The sequence below is a fragment of the Taurulus bubalis genome (genome assembly GCF_910589615.1).
Source record: "Taurulus bubalis genome assembly, chromosome: 5".
In the NCBI taxonomy this organism is placed as follows: domain Eukaryota; kingdom Metazoa; phylum Chordata; class Actinopteri; order Perciformes; family Cottidae; genus Taurulus; species Taurulus bubalis.
Window position 1 is genome coordinate 12,479,017 of NC_136593.1, and position 26,726 is coordinate 12,505,742.

The 26,726-nt window shown below is 41.2% G+C and overlaps 1 protein-coding gene across 1 annotated transcript in view; it reads left to right on the forward strand.

Moving 5' to 3' along the window:
• Nucleotides 1-26,726, forward strand: part of cacna2d2a (calcium channel, voltage-dependent, alpha 2/delta subunit 2a) — a gene marked incomplete at both ends in the record, with an annotated part of 137,303 nt that overhangs the window by 45,099 nt on the left and 65,478 nt on the right. The window lies entirely within an intron of this gene.

The following is a 26,726-nucleotide window of genomic DNA, read 5'->3' on the forward strand; positions in this document are numbered from 1 at the left end:
AACTTCCAGCTGTAAAGGAGTTTGATATTTCTAGCAAAATACATTTAAGTCCGATAATAAAAATAATCGGAGATATAAATAATCATAAAACACATCAATAAGTGTTGGGCCTCAAGATCTTAAATAACTTTAAATTAGAACAAGTATAACATCATTTCAGTCTTCCCTGGTGCTTCTCAAACTCTTAACTGCTGAACGGTACATCATACTTTGAACTCAATTTAATTGAAAAACATCACGAATGAGTAGCATCATTTTTCTATACTCATGTATGACTTAATGAATCATAATTTAGTTATTTTTGGTTATATATTTTTATATTTATTAATAATATGTTTTTCTTAAAACGACTACAAGCAATCACCGACAGCGAGGAAACCTAATAGCAGCACACACATAGTTAGCACTGAGGCCTTTTAGTCAAACAAATGCTGAGATCTGTGGTTTACTCCACCATTATGGAAAGAGAAGATTGATTCCGATATATAGATATGATTCACTCTGAGGTTTGTGTGCAACACAGCGACAGCAAATATCTTTAGAGTAGAAGTGAAACTGACGCGTAGTGTAGTCCCACCAGTGATGTTCACACCTCAGTTGTATTTGTGCACGATCCAGCTCCTTCTCTGATGTCTTGTGTAGATGTCATTGCATTCAAATGTTTATCTCTCTCGAAAAAATATCAATAATGCAGTTCAGTATTTACCCAACTTAATACCCTCTTTTTCTTCATCTCTCTGTCTTCATGTGGATTAGTTTGTTGGTTTATTTCTTTATGGGTAACAAAGATGAATGTAATGGAGATACCTAACGGAGTATGTTCAACCATATTCACTTTTTAAATTAAATATTTGATCAATAGTAATGTCAATCTGTTGCATTCCATCTTGCATTAGTCCTCTTATATCGTCAGGAAGTGTGACTTTGATTCTGTGCATGCACATATGTGCGCAAGTTTCATGTGCGCTGTTATCTTTTCCAAGCTGCAGTTTATAAACACTGCTGCTTGTTGAAGTTAATCAAATGTAACAGGCTAGTTGTATTTCATTCTCTTTTTTTTGTCTGGCACAAAGTCACAGAGCACAGTGCTGGAAGTGGCTGGCAAGCACAACACAGACAGACCAAGAGATGCACTGCAGCTCGGTAAGCAAGACAGACGGTCTAGAAATGGGCTGGAAGCCAACACAGCAACTTCAGATCACTGTTATTTGCTGACATCAAACTTTGAGATGAGAGAACACAAGTTAAACTGATTGCTGTTCTTGTGGTCTTTCTCTCGTTTCGGGACCAGAGGGATAGCTTCACCTTTGCATGCTGTGTACATGGATAGCCGCTTTGACATGGAGGAGGGAGGCGAGGCACTTTCGTAATTTGCGACTCTTTTTTTGGGACATTTCAAACACACTTGGGGGCCCTCTGGTGGCCACGGGGGCCTGTACGTGGTTTCTGTACATGACTAGCTGGCCTGTTTGACTGGAGAATAACATAAAGCGAAATTAAGAAAATGGTGGGCAGTGGGCAGGTTCTCTTTCAGGAAAGACAGCGATATTCTGTGACTTTTGCAGTCACGCTGATAGTGATTGTGAGAGATTGCGTTAGAGCTCGGACCGGACACTGTGCAGGGACAGCAGAAGTGTGCTTGACAGAATTAATCAATCAGACTGCGTGGGCCTCTGTCTCCTCCTAACCGTGGAAACCAAGACGACACAGCCAGGTCAGGGATGGGGAGGGACGGGCCGCCCGGAGTCATCTGTCATCACGTTGCTTCTATCAATAATTCCCTGAGACACATAGTGTCGGGCGTGACACACACACACACACAGCCAACATGTATTCTGAAAGTAGTGCGAACATGCACGTGTTGGCACAGGTTTGAACATTTGGATCCACTCCCCGGTGTTTAGAAAGGACATCTGAAATACCCACTCATGTTTCCACTAAAGAAACCGAGAGACTTATTTATAGCTGATGTTGAACAGTTAACAAAATGGTAGCTGCAGGCTCTCGGTCATGCACTCACTTTCCTACCTCATTACCTTGTCAGTCGTTCTGACACTATTATGTTTTCTATCAGTTTACACTACTAATAGTTTTGATCTCTGAATGACTACCCTAGAGCTGAAATTAGTTGTCAACAAACCTCCCATATCCATTGGATATTCACACATTGGAGAATTGGCTGTGTAGTGTGAAGTAACTTCTTTATGATTTATTTCAGCGTTTCCATGAGAGAAATGTATCATCAGCGGAAGTGGGGCGAAAATGCACACACTGTTGACGAGGCGCTGTCTTGCAAAAAATCAATCAAGACAAAAAAGGAAGTGAAGCTGCCCACACCGAGACCAATGTTTCAACAAAACTGTCTCCACCAGAGAGGGGTAGCATTAGTCATTTAGCGTTTTAATAATACATGAAAAGGCAGCAACAGTGTTAATTTTAATGATAAGTTATAGTTTGTACAGTTGTCTGTTAATGGTGGGCTAAAAACTAACAAGAGATCAACGGTTTTAATTATTGTTACTGCAGTAACACTGTGAGTAAAACCACCTCCTTGGAGTGTGTGGTTGATGACTTGTGTCGTCATCCCAGCGAGATCTCAGACGCCTCAGTGACTGGCTTTAATTGAACAGGCATCCGGCACAAATAACCAATTTATAACATTTAGCTCTTAGTCTTTTAAAGGGCCACCAGTAAAAAAAACGAGGCCCCCGCTAACACACCTCTGTGAAGCTGTTGTGAGAAGTGAGAGCTGTCACTCTGATCTGGATTGGCCCTCAGTGGTAGTGTACTAGAGTTGGAGGATTAGTAAAGTGAAGCCCTCCTTTATCTAATGTGGGTCTGGCTCCTGATTTCAATACAGCCACTGGTGATTCTTTTCAATCAGGTTTCCAGGGCTGTGCTGTGTTTGCGTGTTGCCTGCTGTGCCAGTGAATCGATAACAACCATATCCCTGAAAGCGATTTTTAAGAATACTGCCAAGCTTTTTAAATCACTTGAAACACGTTCTAAGTTTCTGTCATTCCCAACAGCAGCAGAACGGCAGCAGTTGGTGTGCCCGCAATGAATTACACCACCGGCAGCAAGTGATATATATCCCTCCTGCTGGCGTGACGCGATGACAAATGAAGGAGTTGTCTCTCACTTTCAAAGGGAGTGAGAACTCCCTGCAGCCTCGCTCCCCTCACACCTGATTCTGGGGCAACGTTTAAGTGAATAAATGGAAGTGTGCTCTGATCATAATTACCACACCATACCAAGGAATCCTCTAGCATAGAACTGTGTTCAATTCCAAGTGTATGTGTATCTTCATCTATTATTTACTATTCTGAATACATAATGTGTCGATGAATGGACACAAAACCCATCTTTATATCTTATATCTTCACATCCTCTTTACACCCTCCTACTCTAACTCATAATGATTCTGTTGTTAGTCAGTCAAAGGCCAACCCTGCCCTTATCATAGCATTAAAACTTGATCCACACACTCACTATTAACCTCCCGGAGGCACAGCAAGCCACTCAGCAGCGGCGAGCACCCCTCGATATGGCTTGTGTTCATTTAGGGAGCTTAATGAATTACAAGGGCTTCATAATGAGTGTGTCTGAGCAGTACTGTGGGGAGGTCAGATGGTTTGAATAACTAATGAACCCAATCAAGCAGTCATAACTTTAACATGCATGGAACATTTTGTATATGCTGTTGTAGAAGACATAGCTACATATTACAACCTGAGCCTTCCCACCACCGGGAGACTCTCACAAAGTCATTTGGTTTTTCATTTCCTGTAGGCCTTTGGAGAGGTAGTTATAACTATCAGGTCCCATAAGAAAAGTACAAGGGAAGTAGGCCGAGCTCTACTTGGGTAAAAATAGAAGAGAAAACTTCACAACTTGCAGCGTGCACTGATTGGCAAAAGCATATCAAATTTCTGTCGGTGTAGTTTAGAGAGATTCCATCAGGTTCCTGAGGATATACACCATTTGTGATATCTTTTGCGATGCCTTTAGGGTCCCATTCTGTTCCTTCAAACTGATGTTTTGAAGGATGTTTTGGCATTTCTTTTACAACTGCAAAAACCATTAAAAAGTTAATTTAGATGCAATATAAGAGGGAAATGTTTGATGTTTGAAATGTCTCTGCAGTGTTTATAGTCCACCGGATGATTTCTGAAATGTAACAGACATAGCACCAGGACAGTAATTGTCATCTGATTTGTGTCATGATCTGCTGTTTTATTGTCTCTTGAAATGATACAAAGCTAATTCTAAATCAGATTTCTCCCATAAGGAGTTGAGAACAACTGAAGACTGTCAAGAGAAATTACAGTTCCAGTTTGAGCACTAAACACAAAGTAGTGTTAGCATGCTAACATTTGGCAAATCAAGATTCTAACCTGATGATTTTGTTCACTAGATTAAACTGAGAAGAGATCACCAAAAGGATTATAATTCATCCCGGGTGTAACGTTCATTTTCCAAATTCCTTTGCAATCCATCCAACAGTTCAATCAAGTTCATCAAGACACTCAAAACCCTTAATTTCAACCTCATAGTAAAATAATAAAGAAAAAATTCAGACATCGCTAAAGCCTTTAGGATTCATCATCTGGAAACACAATCTGAATGTCAAGTAGATTTTGAGATAACTCACTGGGAAAACTAACTTCTAGTGGTGCTAGATGAAAAAGCAGAGCTTTACCAAAGTGAGCAGGCTTCATTCTCTAGGGGCATGAATGTATGTACAAAACATCATGATGATGCATTCAATAGTTGTTGAGATATTTCAGTCAGGACCAAAGTGGTGCACTGATCAACACATATATTGTTTCCCCTGAAGCTCCATCACTAGTGTGGCTATACACTTCTGTTAAACATTCATCTTCATGTACCCGAGGACTAGAAGCATTAGTTGATCTACTTTCTCAGTGATCTACACACTAATTGTGCATATGTACACAGAGGAAGATACACTCCAACACATGAATCACGCATCTCCTCTCATAATCTCCTCCCCAATCCCCTGGCCCCTGTCATTCAGATCTATGAACTTCCATTACCAACCATCTGTTTCAACCTGCAGCAAAGCTATTACACTACACACACATACATACATATACACACACTCGACACACTCACCTCACTCAACGTATGGCTGACTAACTTCTTCTAAGCCTCGAGAGAATTTGCTGAAGCATCGCCTGTTTAACCTTCAAAGGAGAAGCCATATGTAAACTAACTAACAGCAAGAGAGTGGCCCTGTTTAGAGCTGGCATTAGGTGTTTGGTCCTGGCATTGCACGTCTTAGGTGATCCGATCACACATTGTAGTTGGCTGTTACCCGTCATTTCAGAGTAACCATAATTTTCCTTTGCAAAGACCAAATGTGTTGTTGTGGAATCACAACATGTGTGTGAGTTTGGTTACATTTTCTGAACCTAAAAACACAATGTTATTGTCTCCTGGCGGTCCCAGGGGGCCTCCATGCCGCGGGCACCGTCGGTGCTTCCGACACTGCCAACACTCCTAATGCTAGCGACACACATAGGTTTAGAAAGCCGGGGATGAAAGTGGTCTGGGGGTAGGTGTAAGATCTGTGCAGAGCTGGAACAAAAAACAGCAACACATCAGCGACAAGCTATGGAGCTCTATAAACTATACATTAAGTAGGGGTGTCACAATCTAAAATTGATTTTAACCTTCAAAGTCAACTGCAGGATTGACCAATCTCCCAGTATTTCTTCTCTCCACCTATGCTTGTGTGCATTCAAAGTACAAAATAAATGAACACACTTCAAAGCTACAGCGCAGCTTACCATTAGCCTCTTTTTTCGAGACACCAAGGCCACTGGCATAGTCAGAGATGATGGAGTGACAAAGAGAACTGTAAAATCCTCTTGCTTTTCTGAAGTCACCGCTGTGGCAACATCTTCCATGAGTTATGCAATGTCTAGGCTGCAGAAGATTTTAGTGTCAACACAAATCGAATCGTGACACCGCTAACATTTAGCTATTTTGTTGAGTTGCCTCTTGCTGCATTGTAGACGTCTAGAACTTTTATTTTGAAAGGTCAGAACGGAATGAGTGAGGCTGTTATGGGCTGCCGTTGACAATATGGGACAATAAAGTGGCGTTTTTTAATTACCTTCATAAAGTATAGGTGGAACATAACAAACCCTACACAAACCCTAAACAACCTCCCGACACAAACGGTTGTGGATCACCTCTATCGGTGAATAACACGTGTCAGTTGAGTAGGCGGTCCTTCAAAACCACATGTGCACCCAGCTGACCTTCGCCTGTGGTCTCAGCGTATGGATCTCAATACTTGATCAATGTTTCTGATTTCATGATTCAACTGTGCTTATGCGGCTGCCCAATACAGATGTTTCAGCCTTCATGCTCACACACACACACACACACACACACACACACACACACACACACACACACACACACTGAGAGGTCATTACAAACACACACAGCATAGGATACAGCATTGTGTTGTATAAACAGATTATATTATCTATACTATTGTATATTATTATCACTCCCATTGATGAAAGGTCACAAAATCCCACCCACTGTTTCTTGGCAGCATTTCCCATCAGACAAAATGTCAGAACCTGATCTGCTTCATGGCAGTAAACGGCCTCCAGCACTTTTCTTCACATTGTCAATGCACACATTTGTTTTAGCATTGAATGTACCATTTTCAGCTCCATCTGAATGCTCTCCTCTCCCTTTGTTTCCTCTAAACAAATGTCAGTAGAAGATTTATGTTATTTTTGCCGTGTTCCTGCCTCACACAAAGTCATTCATTTGAGTGACAATATGGGTTCCAGGCAGGAAGGGGGGGGGGGGAGGGGGTGATACAGCATCTAATTATCCAACTTCTTCTAGAAAGGAAAAAAAAATGCTTTCTGTGTTTAAGCAACTTGTTCACGTAGCAATAGCATCTGCTGCACTCCTTCATTTCCCCGTCAGCGAGAGACAAATGAATGGAAATGACTGCTTTGTGCTTTTATGCAGCCGTCTCTCCAAACTGCATAAAACATATATTTCTAGTCTCCCATGTGCAATTTTGTATCTGCAGAGAGGGAAGAGAAAAGGAGAGATAGAGACACTTGAATCAGGAATCGCTGTGCTAAAACGCAGACGTTTCTTTTCTTTCTTTCTTTTTTTTCAATTGCAAGCCAGGACTCTTGTATGTTCGCTGTTTTCTTTCCTAGAGGGCACAATTGAAATATATCATTTTTATGAAAGGGGCTTTTGAAAAACAGTTCAGCAATCAAACATTTAAATATATGTTATACCGATGCTTGGTGAAAAAAAAAAAAAAAGCTCTGCGCAAAAATAGAGCCTTGTTCAGGACAACAAAAGGCACAGTACGGTCATCTGCTTTTCCCAGTGAGATGCTTTTTGTAGAATGGGAAAATATATTTGTAGAAAATATGTCGTAGTTTACTAAGCAGGTAAAAATCTACCCCGCCCCACCCTATCAGATCCATCCACCTCCGCTGCCTCCTCTTCATCCCAGTGATTATCTACCAGCTCCCTTTTATCAGCTTTATCAGCTGAGAGGCCATATAGCAAAATGATTCCCATGGGAGGAAGTCGATATGTAACATTTTGTGAAGACAGACAACCTCCCCATTTTTCAATCAATCCAGTATTCGAACTGCATAATTGCCTGAGTGGTTATTGGCAGTGGAATTTCACATTACCTGTGTACATTTTTTATTAAATTAAAATTTTGTCTAATAATAAAATACTGATGCTATTATTTATTTTTTTAACTTGATCACCGGGAGGCCAGATGCTTGTGGGCGAAGTAGCTGTTGGTAGTGAGGTAGCTGCCCTGCTATCCATAGTCTGCCTCTGACCTTTTTCTCCTTCCTTCTGGAATGAACAAGGCAAATAAGGGGCGTGTGTCTTGAGAAGGGGCTGTTAGATTCTGACAGACCATTGATCATAACAACAGGGGCTGTTTTCACAGTATTGCGCTCTTACAGATTTTCTTTCTCAGAACTACTAATGAGAGCAAGGCTCCAGAATCACACTTTATTTATTTTTTAATTACCGTCGTCCCGTAACTGTCCCAAAAAATAATGTCTAATGCCCCGGAGTCAGTTAAACCATTAAAAAAGAAATCTGAGCAAAGGTTGTACTTGAACAAGACTTTGTTTGATACAGTAAGAAACTGACTGGATCAAGTGAAAGGTAAAAACAAGTTGTATTTCTCCGTAGGGTCCTCTGCATAATGTTGGGAGACACTTATAATAACAATCTGATCCTCTCAGTGGCAAAAACAAGAACTTTTAGTGGACGTACATTGACTGCAGAAATTCCCTTTCGAATACATTACAGCCCATTTCGCTGCAGCACTCTCCCTCAATACTAGACAGGTTTAAAAAGAAATTGTACCCATTAGTAACTGAAGTTATCCTGTGTGTATGAACACCATGAATGTGTGTTTGTACACACACTCATGGTGAACTGTTGGAAAACTGTTTGTTGCATAGAATTTGGCAATCTAATTGGCAAAACAGAACTTTTTGGGAATTTACTTATTTTATCCTAACACAAGAGCCATTGGTTTGGTGTTCATTGTTGATGCTGTTAGATTGTCAACTATCTACTATGTAGAGTAGATAAATGGTCTTGTAATTATTGTATTATGCCTTTCTAAGTGATTGAAAGTAAAAGCAGGCTTGTAGTAGCTACAGCTGACGATTCCACCACACAAAGAAAAACACAAAAAACTGACTTGAGTAGCCAATATATTTTTTCTTCTGATCATTTACTTTTTCTGCGAAACTTTGGCAGTGAAGACAAAAGTGCCTTGCATAAATGTAAATATCTGTTCTAACAGCTTTAGAATAGCAGAATATCAGCTTTAGAATTGAAAAGATCCAAGAAATCAGATTAGCTTGCCCACTACAAAACAGCTCAGTTTCACCAACAAAGCTCTGTCTTACTGTACCCAGATAGCAAACTCCGGATCGGAGGCTAGATGCACAGCGGGACGGATCTGGAACGGATGCACGTCGAAGATCCGGACCAGATCAGGCACAGATCCGGCCAGATCTGGAACGGCTACGGGTGAAAGATCCGGAAGATTCAGACCAGATACGGCCCATATCCACTCATATTCAATTTGGACCCGTTCATAAAGCGGCTTATTTGACCCGGATCCTCCATTACTAAAAATAACTACAGAAAAATCTCATAGCTAATCAACATATATTTAAAATGCATCAATGGAAAAAAGAAATGCAACCATAAATGATATCAAAAACTTTTTTATTAAAGGACAAACAATTATTTTTCAACGTGTACAGTTATCAACTAATAATGATTATGAGACAACTAGTTCTTGAACGGTTTCATGTTTTATTTACAGATATTGCCCTTATAGAACAAGTTGTACCTTTAATATAACCTAATATAACTAACCTAATAGAACTTAATATAACCCAGTGGACATGGTTACATGGTTAACAGCAATCGCTATTGGAGAACCAACAAGTCTCTGTGTAACTGGTTGAAGATTATTATTCCATTCACAACAGTGAAAAAAAACAAGATTGGCGTCTGCAACTCGAAGAGCAGCAAGAATTAGCTGAAAATAATATGGGGTTTAGTTTAAACTTCACACGATCAATTTTCAGCCCAAAATGTGCATATCTTTCATTCTGAAAATATTCAACCTGAATGCACATACACATTAGGTTTGTTCAGTGGGGGGGATATTTCCAGCACGCCGGAGTCTTTGACACCATCTGGCTGAAGGACTTTTTCCCATTCACCCCTTTCTAATTGATGGTCTTCCCAACGTCATCGCTGAACATGCGGGCGAGGATGTTCCATGTCACCGTTTGGTATCATGTCCAATGGTTGCCAGGGAGGAAATCTAAAATGGATCAAAAAAGTACTATTAATATCTGATACTTTACAGAACGTTTTCGAAAACGAAAGTGTTAATGACATATAATAGTTCAAATAAAAAGATACATTTTAATCAGATTTGCTTGAGATGCTTAAAACAAAAAAAACTCACCACACTCTTCTTTAGCTGAAAGTTGGAGGGATCTTTGAAAAGGTCCACTTCCTCCACTGAGGTAAACGAACCGGGTTTCCAGTCACTACGACTTCTTGGCCAGTTGAGTGTTGCTTACTGGCGAGATTGTCAACTTTGACCATCAATTGGTCAAGCTGCTGCTTCATGTCATGATAAGCTCATCATATGAACTTGAGCAGCTGTTAAAAAACATTAGAATAAGGTTAAAAAATAATTTGGACAACCGATTTCACTTAAAATATGGAAACATCAAGTTTTATACAATTCCAGTAATGCAATCCTAATAATCATATTCGCTTGGATTCAATGTGGCAGTGTGTATTGTAATGTACGTGGTATACAATTAACAATTGTTAACGTCTTAAAAAGTGAAATGATTAAATGTTCAATTTGAATCCCATTGCTGTTATTGCTCACCACAGCAGGCAATAGTGTCTGATCCACAGCTTCCCCCTCGCCAAGTTGGTCTGTACCCCTGGCTTGTAGGTGTTTGCTGTCCTGCTGGTGATGGCGTCTGTGGAAGAGGGGGAGGAGGGGCACCTTTGCTGCTCGTCGTTTGACCTCTGGATCTTTTTTTTTTGAGGATTTTTCTCACTATCGTCATCCGAGTCCCCATAGAAATGGCTATGAAAGGGGGTTAGAAAAATACTCATTCGTCATACTAACACTAAATGACACATATTTTTAATTTTTTTATTAAAAAAGGTAAAAAACTATTTAGTTCATTTGAGCTATTGACAGATAGTGTTAAAATATACTATTCTCAGAATATGTCTACTGCACTTCTTTGTACAAAAAAAAAAAAACTACAGCAACCTGAAAAATATAAGCACCAACATTTTAGGTCAACTAACAACCAACATTAAATCTAGGGCTGCAACTAACGATTATTTTCGATTAATCGGATAGAAAAATAAAAAAAAACATTAATTTTATTCACATTATCTGATCAATATCTGGGCCTCTTATGACCACGACATCACGTTGTTGGCTAAGCCCAACTCCGTGATTTGATTCTACTTTGAGTAAAAAAACAACAACAACCTGCAGCCAGATCCTCCGGTGTGCCGGTTTAACGTTAATGAGTGACAGCGTGAACTGAACCAGACCGGGGGTTACGGCATGTTTCATCACGTTACGGTTGTTTACAAGCAAGACTGAACTGTAACGGAACGTTAACGACAATACACAACCCAAACACGTTAGCTAACGTGATAGCAAGCTGACTAGCTTCCATTAAAAACAAGTTTGAGGGAAATGAAGACGCTGTAGACATCTTAACGCTGATTGGTCAAGACTCGACACAGTGTCCTGCTTCATCCTCCACAGCTGGTCAAAAAGCTTAGACACACCTTTATTGCTCCATGACATAAATTAAAGCTTGTGCAAGGTGACGCTGAATCGTCATCACTGACGTCCTGCCGATTGAAAGCAGCTGCATCAGACGCAGCTCATGTCATGGAGAGGCTGAGTGGACTACGGATATTATGAACCCAGATCCAGGGTGTTTGATGTTAAATTTGTAGGACTTCCACAACAGAAATAGCACTAGCCACGCCCCCTCTCCGGCGCGTCTACAATAACCACAAATAGTCCAGCATAATTCGACAGTAGCAACCAATATAATATCGAACACTTACCTAAAACGTTATAAAAACGTGTGGTGCAGCTGGCGTCAGATTAGAAAAGACAGGTGTGAAATGAGACGTGAACGTCAGTTGGAAGTAGGGCGTAGACATACTTCATGATCATGATTGGTTGTTTGAGTTGTCATCTATCCTTTCTCTTTTTATGAATATATATTTAAATAAAAAATAAAATAGTTTGTTTGCTTATAAATTATATAGATATATATTACACAGATTTGTGCAATATAAATACACCTGCAGCTATTCTGCTTGTACTTCAGTGAGAGGCGGCATCCGCCTGTTGTCCGCAGTTAATCCGCGGTCTGAAGGTGCGCGATCCGGAGGCGGGGCGTATCCGGTGCACATGGCCAAACTGAGTCTGACAGCAGGGCGGATCTGCCGACCTGAAGGCGGATCCGCCCCGGAGTCGACTGCTATCTGGGTCACGTCTGCTCCAGCAATTAGAAGTGATCTTCAGAGGAGCCGTGTGTGTAGGTGCTCCCACCAAGGCTGCTGTATCAGTCTGCAGAGTATAGGACTGCCGGAAATGAAAAGTTGGACTGCATGTGAAAGACAAAAAGGGATGTGTTGGAAAGGATATGAGAGGTCATGCAGCTCATGTTGCTCACAGGAGGAATGACATTAGTTTATTTTGGCCTGGCCTCCTGTTGACTATGTTTAAACATTCTTCTCATGGTTAATGTGCACAATCCCCACCACTTGTCCTCACAGAGTAAGGACACTCACGCAGAGAGGCCAAAGAAAGCAGAGGTCGGCTCGCCTTTATTTTGCTCTTCCATCAGAGCAAGCAGTTAATCTCTGCTCGGCCCCAGTTTATCTCGGTGCCTGCCACCGTCGCCCCTTCCCATGGGAGCAAGGCATCTATCGCCACAGCCCTCTCTCCTCCCACGTCTCCTCCCTCCCATTGCCTTCCTCTCAGCTCAGTTCTCCTAGGCTGAATGGCGGAGGTGCATGCTGCAGATTGAATTATTCTCCCCGTTCCATTTCGTTCAAACCCAAGATTAATTTGCAGAACGCTGTCACTTCTCTTCTGTTGTGTTTGTTTCTTAAGTGGAAGCCGTTCAGAGTCTGTCGTAGCTTGTTGCATCGTCTCATATCAGTTGCGGCATTGGCCCGCAATAGTGGTTGCGCAAAAAAGAAGCAGAGCTTTTATTTGTGAGAGCACATTTGCAGACGCCCAAATGCCCAGAGCTCCCCTGGTGGCACTGTTTCACACATGCTGTGTGTGTGTGCACAAGTTTGGGTTCCCGCTGCAACCCTTTCCCCCGCTAATTCAAAACCAATCCCCCCTTAGGAAACTGAGCGATTGCTATATAAAACTGTAAATCATAGCTTGTTTGATGAAACATACAAAATAAACTGTTGTATTTGGACCAACATTATTCAAATAGCCCTAGTGGTTGCAGAGATACACCCTTTTTAGTTTGGGTATGCAATTTTCGAGCAGAAGTCTAAAAATAGGTTGGTTTTAAAAACATCAGTTGATAAAATATCCCAGAAAATGTGACTTCTATATGTCTGTTTTTTCCTGACCAATAGTCTTAAACCCATATGTTTTGTCACAATAATAGAAAACAGAGAAAATCCTCACATTTGAGAAGCTGGTTCCAGATCATCTTTGACATTTGTCCTTGAAAAAAATGGACCAACAATGAATCGAATTAAAAAAATGTTAACTGGATTAATACTAATCATTTATCGCAACTGTACGTCACACACATACCGTCGACTGTTTTATCTTACACATCTCCCTGTGATTTTATGGTATACACACATTATTATTATTATTATTATTTGTAAACCTTTTGGAAATCTCACGTATTTATCGTTATTTGTTTTTAATGCTCTGAACGTCTAAATTATCTTAGTATCTTGGTATTAGTATCTTGTGTACTTAAGTCTTCAGGAGGAGTTTTGTGTTTACGCTATCAAACTCTCTTTTGCAGCCCTTTGTCTTCCTCCTCTTCCTCTTCCTCACTCTTGTTTTCTACCCCACTGTCTTGAGCGTTGACAGCCTGTCATAACATAATGACCTAACACTTCTCATGATTGGCAAGTGTATTTCCATACAGGCCAAGGAAGTAGGGGCTCAGAGATAGTTTGATGCACAGTTAACTTGTTTTTTCGCTGACTGACAGGTGGCTCCCCAAACTACACAGACAGAAGTCCTGTTTGTTTGTTTGTTGCCCATTTAATTCATCCTGTGTGTGAAAAGCTATATGGCAGCTGTCAGCTAATGCTTTGGCTCATTCGAGGCAGTGACCAGGGCAACGGGCCACTGCCTTCCTCTGCTGAATGAGTGACAGGGAAAAGGTGGTGCAACGGGAGAAGAAGGTATTCGGGAAAATAGGAGTTTGCCAGGAGGCAACAGTGGAGAGAGGAAGTACTGAAGGAAGGGCTGGGAGGGGGTGACAGTTGAGGAGAATCTCAAATATTGACCTTGGAAAAGCACCACTACGATAATAATTATCTCACTCTGTCCCCCTCTTTTACTCTCTCTCCCTTCCCTCATGTCTCGCTCCTTTTCATGTGTGTCCTTTGCTCCTGTAATCTTTGCAACCTCAGATAAAAGCAACCAGACTGCTTTTCTTCTCTTTTGATACTCATTAATCCCTATCATTGATTACCAACTTACAAGCTCAGGTTCAGCTTATCACAATAAGCCTCTAGCATTTGACCTACCACCCCCACACTCCCTTCTCATACTGTACAGTTTATAATACTGAATACTGTACACTATCATAGATTGTATTAAAAGATGGACGACATGACAGCTTCCCAAAAGTGAAGCCAAAATATCTTGTTCGCTCCCTGGTGGCCGGCTGCAATAAAGGTCATTAGCCCTGGCCCCTGAAATGAGCCAAACAAAAAAAGTACTCGCAAATAAATGTAAGGGTTTTTTTTGGGGAGGGGGATTTAGGCAGTTCACACGAACTGCCTAAATTCACACGAATAAAAAAACTAAAACGCTTGGGCCTAATGACTGAACTGGCCCAAAACTCTTTACTCACCTAAGTGTAATTTCCTGCATCTCCATGACAAATATATTCCTTCCTTCCCATTAAATCAAACACAACTTGAAAACATTAGGTTATACCACACACACACACACACACACACACACACACACACACACACACACACACACACACACACACACACACACACACACACACACACACACACACACACACACATACACACACACTGTCGCAGGTATCTCACTTGCTGCACGACCATTTCAGATGAATCAGTTGCTTCTTAAGGGCAGTCACGGCAAACTATGCTAAGTGAAGGCGGAGGAGTACATCTATTCTTTTAAATTGGTGCTAATGGCAGACTATTTAAAAGTCAATTAATTGCTAGGGGCCAAATGCACAGTGGCAGTTAATGCTGTCACAACTCTGAGTAGTAATTGGATGTGTTGATGGGACGTGTCTGTGAGTGCTGGTGTGGATTCCTTGTGTCGGCGGCTGGGTAGCCGTCTCCTGCCGTTCCAAAAACTCTCAGTAAAAGGACCGTCCATAAAGCAGAGCACCATGGGGGAGCAGCATAATAGCCTACAATCAGTTGGTAGTTTGTAGAGTCGACTGTTTGTTATAAAATGTTTGTTTTCAATTTTCAAGAATTCTATTTTAATTTTGCACTATTATTCCTGAAATCATTTGAATCCTTCACCTATATCCCTTAGTTATTCTCAGTTTGACATCACTACCCCCATCTGTAGTCTCACCTTTTCATCCTCTTCCTCACTTTATACTACTCTGTGTGGAGAGAGAGAGAGGATCGATGTTGGTCCTGCGCACACAGAGACCGACAGCTGGCTGAATCGGAGTGATCGATCAGGCACAGAGCGTTTGCTCTGCCAGACTGCTGGGCCTTTGTGGATGGAGATTATTTCTAAATTATTACAGGAGGCAGATGCTTGTCAGAAGATGCTCTCTGTCAAGGTTAGACTGCTTCAGCGCTAGATCCTTGCTTCTCTCTCTCTCTCTCTCTCTCTCTCTCTCTCTCTGTCACACTTTTGCTTTCTTCATCTTCTTAAATTTATCTACTTTCCCTCCTTTATCTTTCACCATTTATTTCACTTCCATAAGGGTTTTTCAGTAATTTGGCATATTCCACATTGGTCTTTTATATTATGTATCTGTCTTTGTGCCAGCCTGTTGTTTCGCTAACAGGAGATACGTTTAGCACGTTATAGGCGAGATAAAAGGTACTCAATGTTTACTACTCGGGTAATGAGAAACTGAAAATGTCATTGAGTAAATTGACTTCATAGACACAGACATTGCTGCACAGTATAATCTTTGACCAATATTGGTCTATAATGAAACTGAATACAACACCGGCCAGATTTAAATAAGGCATTTTCATTCCCTGCCCTTCAACAATGCTGAGTGCCCGGGTTCTTTAAAAAATAGATGTATGCGGATGGCTTTTATGCATCTTTGTTCTGGGTGACTGCCATATGTGTATGTGTGCGTGTCTGTGTATATGTGTGTGTGTGTGTGTGTGTGTGTGTGTGTGTGTGTGTGTGTGTGTGTGTGTGTGTGTGTGTGTGTGTGTGTGTGCTTCTGAGTCTTTGCGTGTGTGCATACGTTTAAAATTGAGTCTAAGACGTCTGGACTGTGTGTTTTGTTTGGCTGATTCGACTTGGGAACGGTCTTGTACGCCCTGGACTCTACCTCTTGTCGTCTCGTTCATTCATCCTATGCACTGCTTTGCTCTCATGGTCAGCATGTGTGTATATATAAATAAAGTCCAATTCTCTCCTGACTGCCATATGTATATGTGTACGTTTCTGTGTGTGTGTCACACATTTTCCATCTTTAATTATCAAATTGCAATTTCTTTAGGATTTCTAAAAGATCACTTTATTGTGTCAGTGGGTTTACGTATGATGATGCAGTTATCTTTAACTCCGGGTTTCTGGGGATTGCAACTTGTCTGGAGGATATTCAGTCCAGTGGAGCTTTTTCCATTAAATTCCAATTGCATTGAATACAAAAAATAACTGTCATGAAAAGAAACTCCAGGGTAGTTCTCATTAAAGAACAGTCTGAACTTTATTTAATTCATCCGAGGACAGATGAACACATCCATTGCATCAATAGGTTGATGTATTTAAGCGATTTGAGCAGTAATTATGTGTCCAATCGAATGTTGCACATGTTTTAAGCAAATTTCTAAGCAGAAAATATGTGACTTTATTCAAGAGGTTGTAAAAAGATTACACATGGGAATTAAACAAGTGTGAAGTGGCATTTCATATGTTTCTCACTTAGCAAGCAGGAATGTCAATGTATTGAATGGATTTGTCTCCTCTGTCTTCATGCATCATTTAGCATTTTTTCCAGCAAACATGGGGGGCAGAAAGAGGGATGACATGATGATGTTCTGGATCGATTCGGACACGATACATTGCAGTTACTCCATATTTATCTGAGACCCAATGGCTACACTTTACTTATTGGTCAGTCTTTTTAGCGTTGGCATATGACAAAGAGTACTGCATTGTGAATTTGAATAATCATCATTTTCTCAAGCTCTTTTTGTACGCAAATGTGGATTTAAATAGGTGGAAACATGTCAGCTGGGTTGTGTATCTGACAAGTTACCATACAATGACAATACAATGGAAATATGCTGCATCACTGTATGATGAAAGGCCTTTTGACATGCCGTGTACAGTCCCAGCCCCGTTTGTGTAAACAGGTTAGAGACAGCATGGATGTTGTTGAAAGTCATTTCTCTGCTGTGCAAAGCTTAACACGTCCGAAACCAACAAACTCTTTCAAACTCTTCCTCAATATGTAGCAATAATGTTCAGAGAATATGTGGTCGTAACAAACATTAAGAGTAGTATTAGTGAGTGCAGATGGATTTCGGATGGTGCTTTGAACTGTAGACGATATTTCACTAATAAAATACAACATCATATACAGTATTATCAGTCACTCTAGTGAATTATCAGCTCAGAAAATAGAGCATGCTCAATCCACATCTGACAGACATGAAAAGAAAGCTGTGGGATTATTTTCTTAGACAGGACTGGGAGGGTGAAAATCAGCATCATGAGAGTTTAAAATGAAAAAGATGGAATGAGCTATAATTTTCCATGCAATAATTTGGAATGAGATTATTATTTGTCAACCAAACCTTTACACATTTGGTATTTTGTTTCTCACAGTTATTCCCCTTGTGTATTCAGGTGTGGATATTTTTTGATAAATTGGACATCCTACATTATGGTACCAGCACTTTCAGCACATGCTGAGCATCAAAGCCCTTGATGGATATTCAGAGAATCATCCCTCTGTGACCGAGGAGTATAGACTTGATGAGGACGAGCCGCAGCAGAGTGATCAAACATTTACATTGTTAACCAGATGCTGTTTGCATTAACAAATGAAACCTGCTAGCAAGCTGGTCATACGCCACACAGTGAAAACAATGGCTTCATTTGTTAGTCAGGAGACATGTTGAAACTTGGAATGTCATCATACTGTATCTGCAATTATAGATCCATCTAATATAGTTTTTGCTAATGGAAATTGAATTCAATGGATTTACAAATACGACAGATCTAAATATTTATATTATTATTATTATTATTATTACTATTGCACAACTCTCTATATGTTGGACAGAAGAGAAACATACTTTCGATCTTCTGCATGTTTGCACATTGCACAAAATTGACAGTAAAACTGACTAAAGTACATCACACATTTCTGGAACAACATACACAATAGTTTCAAAATCAGCTAAGGTGCTGATGAAGAGTTGAATTGTAAGTGTGTGAACATACTGTATGAACAGTGACACACGTGATTACAGAAACCCCATCACTGTGTGCTTTACTATATCTCCACAGTACACTGTAAATGTGGGTATTTAAATGCCAGGGCACTTAGCTCCATTTCTCTCTGGTAAAAAACTATCTCCTCTGGGAAAGATAGACATTGTGAACGGGGAAGAGAAGAAGAGAGGAACAGTGAAATGGAGGCAAGATGAAGCCTGGATGGGGAGAGAGAGGATGATGAGAAGAAGGGAAATGAGAGGGATTAATTGTTCACCCAAGAGAGAAAGATAACATCAGATGTTTAAAAGCCGCCACAACTAATCCTGTCATTTCTTGGACTAGAATAATGAAAATGGAAAAATTATATCTCTTGGAGAGCTGGAAAGTGAGCTAATCTGTATGCCTGTAACAGGCACATGTTTGTGATTGCTAAATGGTGTAGATTATACAGTATATTGCTGCTCACATGGTATCATTTTCCAGTGTAGAAATGTCCTATTATTGAACGTAGTGTTGCTGTTTATTATTATTTCCTCAGTGATTCATTTTATTTCTATAATTCTTGATAGCTATATTTAACATAATTTGCATGGATAAAGCATTGTATTTGCACTCTATGCAACAGCCAGGTATTACTAGGCATTTGCATGGTTAAGATTGATTTTCAGCCAAGGATTTTTATGAAATTAATACAGTATGAAAATCAGCCCACATTAATTGTGCATATTGGAAAATGTGTGTGTTTTTATTCTTATAAATGTTATTCTTATCACTGCTGCAGAAAAGCATGGTATTCAGGAGATACAACACAAACAATATAAGCAAAACACGGATGTCAAGAAAAGAGATAGTGTGAATGTTTTGGTCATTTGTTGCATTGAAGAGGTTGCTGTTCAGCAGCCGGCTCTCCAGTCGTAGATGTCAGCGCATTATGATAAAGGTGACAAAACATTTACTGTGATAGATTGCCAATATCAAGCAACTTTATAGGCTCTCAAAGTTCACTCCGTATTGAAATGAATGTAAACCAGCGCTGCCCTGAAGCTAAGAAATCAATCCAAAAACATATGGTACACTTTTGAAATCAGTTGCCAGTAACATATAGAATACAACATTTCCAGTTAATGGGCTAAAACATGCAAAATCATCTGCATGGTCCTTAACATCATGGCAGAGACCCCTCCTGCTGTTCTCTGTATGGGGCCAGCTATCTGCCCTACTTCTGTCTGTATTTGCTCTCCTCTCCAAGTAGCTCTCTTCCTCCGTGACCCACACCTGCCGCTCTCTCCAACATCTCCTCCACCCTTTGGGCCCGCAGCACTCCCTTCCCTCCCCTGTCATATCTGTCATAGACATTCAGGAGCTGGTGTTGCTCCAGGCTTCAAATTTAATTTGGTTTCAATCTGCTGTAATTGCTTTGAGAGACGTCCGTGTCTGCACGTTTTTCCTCCTTTATATCTGCTGGAAGTGTGTGTGTGTGTGTGTGTGTGTGTGTGTGTGTGTGTGTGTGTGTGTGTGTGTGTGTGTGTGTGTGTGGTGGTGTGCGTGCGTGTGTGTCCATGGATGAATATGACTGAAGGTGTGTAGTCAGGTGTGAGCATGTGTGTAAATCCCAAACAATTGCCTGGCCACACACTGTCAATGATACACTTTGTCAACCACCAGCTGCTGTCACTGGACTCTCTGGCACTTTGACAAGGCTTTTGTCAGATACCATACACTTTTTCTTTGTCGCAGAGAAAGAGGAGCGGCGGGAGCGAGGTAAATCTGCAAGAATTCATTAAATATCTGTTTGGTAACACATCATGACCTTTTAGTTGAATAACAACCCTCCTATAAGCCATGGATGTGCAACTCCTTTCATTATTCAGCAATCTACAGTAAGAGGGAGGATGATTAAAGTAAAGGGCAAAAAATGGACAGCAAAAATAAACTGTTTGCCCTTGAATTGCAGACCATGCTGTGGTGAGGTGAAAGGAAGGGTGCTAAGCTGATGGACTGAGATAATATTGGTTTGTGTAAAAAGAAAATCACCTTCCCGTGGTGTTTTATCTCTCTCTTTCCAACCGCCTCCTTTTCCTCCTGGTGATCTCCAAATCGGTCTGGCCATTTCTGCACGCCATTATAGACAACTACATATAAATAATAAATATGACGCCTGTCCTTACAGAATCATTGATCACACATTATTTAAATAACTTTTTATTTTAATTTTAGATGATAATGCTTCGTAAAATCCCCCCACCACCTCTAAAAAATCCTTTCATTTTCTCATTTGTTTTAACAACACTCGTCTGACCCTCTCTGCACTTGCCTCCAGGTTAAGCCTGTCAAAGGAAAGGGCACCGAGAACACAACTGTGTGTATAATTGATTGCTTGTTGATTAGTGAGGGCTGATTGCAAGTGTACAGTGTGTGGGTGTAAAATGTGACCAGTTATGATTGACAGTGTGTCTTAATGTGTGCATATGCGTTAAACACGCACGCACGCACACACACACACACACACACACACACACACACACACACATGCTGTCATCTTGTTCTACAAACAAGATGCTGAGGCATTTCAGCCGCTGCCATTGTTTCCCTGTTAATGCCGTATATGTGTGTGTGTGTGTTACATAATGTGTGTGCTTTGGCATAACTACAGTTTTTGTCAAGATGTGACATAAAATAACATATTGTTGTAGCTAAGCGTACGCATCAGCTCTCAGTCTCGTTCTGTCGTGTTTGTGTCGCAGAGTGTGTGTGTATATATCACACTCACCTCTGATCAAGGAGACATTTGCTCTGCATCTTGATGCTGTTTTACTCTGCTCCTCCCCACTTAGCGTGCTGAAGAGACGGACAAAACAAGCAGGCCATCCAAGCAATCGCACATACCTTTTAACAGATGTACCAACTAAAAGAGCAGTCATGTGCTTTCTTGTGGAATGTCACTTACTATTTTTTTAGCTATCACTTGTTCCAAACAATGGTTATGCAATTTTCTCCTTCTCAGTCAACTGCAAGGTCGATGCCTCATGGCCTGCTAGAGAAAAAAGACGTCTGAATCTTATTTTTTTGTAAATGGCACCTTTGGGCTCCCTTCCCCTCTCACTCTGTCTCTGTAGTCTGACTGATACCAGTGACAGCCGGAAAGGCCGGGCAGCAGTTTGGGCATGTCTGTGACTATCTGTCAAACAATGGACAGTGAGCCCAACCAGCCAGACACCCACATGCCACTGAGCTGATCCTGGCCCTTGCCTGCACGCTCACCCTGAGCCCCCTGCTGGCCCCTACATGTAGGACACTGTGCTACTTGCCAGACGTCGGGCTGCATGTCTGTGTGGTGTTGACTCACTACGATGATCCTGCAGTGACCTTGTTTAACCTTTTCTGTCTTTTAAATTTGTACTGGATAATGTGCATTGGGACCTGGGTATACGCAAAGTAAATGATGTGATAACGCTGTTTGTAGCATTCTTCTCAAAGGAGGTTTAATTGAATCTACAGTGGTAGTTGCCCTCCCACTTAGTCCTTCCCTTCGAAGGCTCTGTGGTTTAATGAGCGAAATGTATATTATTTTGTATCTCAAATCATACAAAAAGTGCCCCAATTAGATGAAAATGACTATAGTGTTCATAGAGATACTTCAGCAGTCAGTAATGTATTAGATTAGCTCATTTGCTCCCGTGACATTGCTTCTAAGATAATCGTATTTCGATTATATCCATTTAAAAAAGTCAAAAGTAGACTGATCAGTACACAAGAGTTTATGATCAAGGTGGATTGTTTTCAGTGTAGTTTTGAAGACCGATAATGAGAGAGTTTGGCTGCAGAGAGCTACGGTATTGTTCCAAAGTAAAGACAGCCGTCTTTCTCGTCCAATTGAACTACACACGCTTTAGCACAATGGTGGCAATCTACTGTGGAAACGCAGTGTTTCTGTGGGCCTGTGTGGCGTGTAGAAAGCCGGTGTTTGATTTCTAAAAGCTGGTGAGTTGCTGCTGCCGCGGGAAGGTGACAGCTCGCGTCTTCCAGATCCAGTCTCCGTGGAAACAGCCGAGTGGAGTTTGAATGCTCTGCTCTGGAAAAGCAAAAAAGAAATTGTTAACATTTCCGTTGAGGAGGGGGAAGATTATCGGAGAGGGAGGGGGACAAAGGCAGGGATTATCTCAGCACATGCTACAATAGCACTACACACACAGCAACTGGAAACGGGTCTGCCACAGGGGGCTTTTGATCACAGAACAAAGACAGGGTCTCCCACCCATCCATGCAGATCCCCTGTCAGCGTTGGCTAATAAGGACTACAATACCCAGCAAACCAACCAGGGACCTGGAATTAAGGGTCATTATTTCTCCTCATTATGGACTTTAACATTGTTTGACCACTCTGAAGAAGAGAGCCTATTCTTGTTATCATACTAGTTTGTTACTGGAACTTGAAATGGGAAGTCATCTACGCCGCTTAGAAGATTGTGTTATAATGCAAGCAATAAAAACATGTCGTAGGTTTTCAAGCTTCCTCCCATTTCATGCCTGCTTCAATGACGAGTTCACAGTTGTGAAGTCAATTAAACATTTTGAAGTTGGTGTGCGACTGTGTTGTTGGAATTAATATGGCTTTAGAGGAGGGAGAAAGTTTGAGAGCAGTAAACTGAGACAGATGGAGAGAAATGGAGTACAGCATACGATGGCAGGATAAAACAACCGAGCGAAGAGGAGTGATAAAAGGATGGCTAGAGAATGAAAGGTGGTCGTGGTGGTGGGGGACGGTGGTTGCAGTTGCAAGGGTGCGAGGCGAAATGAAAGTGAGTTTGTCTGTGATGTTTTAAAATTCTGGAGTGGAAAGTCCCTCCATCTGTTATTGTGGGACGGTTCTGACTCAGTGATTTCTATGATTGGCCTTAATCCTGGCCGAGTGGAGGAGACAGAATGAAGAGCTTAAAGCAGACTGCTCTCACTCTGACAGGCTCCACTGGCTGCTGCTGCTGCTGCTGGTGGGACTCATTGGTACGCTCAGTGTGCTGCCCCCTAATGGGCAAACTGCTGCATGACAATGCACCCCACCTGCACTTCTACAAAACACTGAGAGGCGCTTACGGCCATGACACAGTGGTGACATTTTGATGAAACATGAATAAGTCAGTAGCCATTAAAAACAGCATTTTTCATTGTACTTTTGCTTCTTTGCAATATCTGTGATGAATATGACCTCATATGGTTTCATATACCAGGAAGCAGTCTTCTGGTCCCCAAGGTGACTCGAGCGTTCCCAGAAACCGAGCTGAGGGGGTCATTTGGAACATGTTGAGTACCTCGATTCAAGGCTGCAATCACATGTACAGACCGCGTCGTGTTTCCTCAAGTGCCCTCTCACTCAAACACGCGCATTGTAGGGCTGTTTTGGAGTGTCCCTACAGATCACACAGACAACAGTGTGGTGTGTTGAGTGCCCTTTAAGTTAATGCTCAGTGGAAGGGCCTAACAGGCTGCCGCAATCAGGCGGCCCGGTGTCGAGTTGGCACTCACCACAGCATGACGCCGTCCGTCCCTTGTGTGCTGTCATTCCCCTAGAAATAACATGACTTTGAGTTATTAAACTGCTCCCCTCTGGAACGGAGCAAAGTGAACAGTTATGAATATTAAAGATCCTAATCGCCTCATGCTGAGCTTTCTTTTTTTTCCTGCTGTCTTTTTGCTCTGTGAGTTCACGGTCAGGGAGCGCGGCTATTCGCCTTCAGGTCACTTGGACAGTGGCGACATCACGATGGCCGTACTGCATGCGGTTGAGATGTTTGTACAATTACACTATCACCATAATTATGTACAGTGCTTGTGTACACAACATACTTCATTGGGTGTTGTTTAAGGCTGTAGATGAGGAGGTACTTCACATGCTCATATCCATTACATAGTAGTGTTTATGGTTCTTGACCTTAAGGCTCGCTGACAAATTGCCCAATGTGATGCATTTTGTGTCAAGGTTACAATGGCAATAACATTAGAGTGCAATACTCATGTTGTCAACTCTTCTGGTGTCTTTGTGCCTGTGTGCTGTAGTGTTATTTGCTGTGTTGTGTGGGCCTGTACTGAGCTTATCTGTGCTGTACTGTGCTGATCTCACTATGCTCATCCAGTGTTCTAAGCTGCTTGGGCTCCAGCCACCAGCATAGATGATATATCCCTGCCCCCCACCTTCCCACATCTCTCACTCTGATTCATTGGCTGTTTGTGTTGCCCATCCATCTGGGCCAACACAGAGAAAGGAAAGACACATGAAGACACATGGCTGTTTTGAAGCAGGGGGACTGCATTAAGCTGCTAGGGAAGAGATAGGGTCCTAGAGAAATTGTGGCCTACCAGGGAGAGAGAGAGGAAAAATACCATGGGAGAAGCAGCTGGAGAAACAGAGAACTGAAAAAAAGACACGTGGGTTACTCAGGGGGAGAGAAATGGATTTTCTAAAGGGACAAAGTAGAGATTCTTACTGACAGATTAAATGCCGAGAAAAAGATTGAGCCAAAGGGATGAAAGGGTAGCTAGATCAAAGATCGTGACAGAGGGTTGAGAGAAAAAATGGTGGAAACTGTTCAAACAAATGCAACTTATTTTTTCATGTTATCAAAAAAATTGCTTTAATTTTCATGCTAATCTCTAAGAGCTAGAAATGCAATGAGATTATTGTTCAACTGCTGTGTTTATCCCTAATTGAAAACTCTAGTTTCATCAAGAGATTACCACAGCGGTGCTGCCCTTTAGAAAGACTGACCCTCTTTTATGAAACGAAATGACTGTATTTTCTAATGGACTCTTTGGTAATAATTTAAATTAGATAATTATATCCTCATTTCATTGTTTCAGTCGCTTAATGTCTCATTCCGAAATTAAATCAATCTTATCGTTGTTATTTCATTCTTGTTCAGGTGATTAAAAGCACAATGCAAAAGCGTAATGACACAGAGGACTTGAATTAATCCAGATTTTCACAAATTGGGTTAGGGATATCACAGTGTACATATTTGAAAACAGTATGCTCCCCTAACGTCCCTATACAGACTGTAGAGCCTGGACTGATATTCTGGGCCTGGTCTGTGTTTAAAAGGAGGTGGAGCAGTATTGTGTCTGTGGTCAACTGAGATGAGGTGGGCGGGGCTCTTAATAGAAATAGGACAGCTTATACTATAATGAGAGTTTGTCTTGTGTGTTTTTGGTAGATAAAAAGCCCCCAGTGGAAGGGGACTGGTTCCTTCAGTGTGGCTCCACAGATGAATGAGCTCATACTGTAGCAGGAGTCTAAATAGGGTTAGTAATTTCAGGGCCCAGGCCCCCTGGGACTTTGCGGCTGATCACACTATTCTGGGACAGGAACGAGACAGAAAGATCACCCCCTAGAGGCCCGGGAAAACCTAGATGCTGAGGCACCAGAGGGAGGGCTGTAGGGAGATGTGAAAGCTTCACCATATTTGCCACTTGGATGACTTCCTATAAGACAAGCCTACATACTTTAAGCTTCTTCAGAGATAAACCTAAGGTGTATTATGGTAAATAATGTTTGACTACTAAAGCACATTTTTAAGACAACATCGTTGGCCAGTGGTGTTTGATACTTGTCAAGAATGCAAATACTAGTAGAGAATATTGAGTTTCCGTCTATACAAGACATGGTGTGCAGACGTTTCAGTTGCCAACATAAAGTCAATCAAACCATGTATCTTGAACTGTATTGTATTGCAACTGTGACACTTAGAACTTGACAGCAGCTAAAGCTACAAATCAGCAAACATTACCTTTCTAGCTAATGTCTGCCTACAAACAGACAGTATCTTGCTAATTTGTTGGCAAACAAACCAGGCCCAAAAAATTAATCCTGCAACTGTCAAGATCAGTCAGTATCACTGGTGTGTATACTTCAGTACCACTGATGATAATGGTCTGTGCCGTGGCGTTGGTTTAAATAGTATCTCATACGCCTTTCAACTCAGCTGTCAGTTAAACAAATACACTGATATATATTATCACCTCAGCAATATGTAACAGCATGTTCGGCCAATGGTCATCAAATTCCCTTATTACATGTTTATATGGATCTAATTCTCAAGTGTCTTGAATGTTAATAAGTCCATTGTTTTGTTAAATAATGCAGATACCTCCCATAATAACTTTATAACCAAAGGTCATTTTGAGAAACAATTTG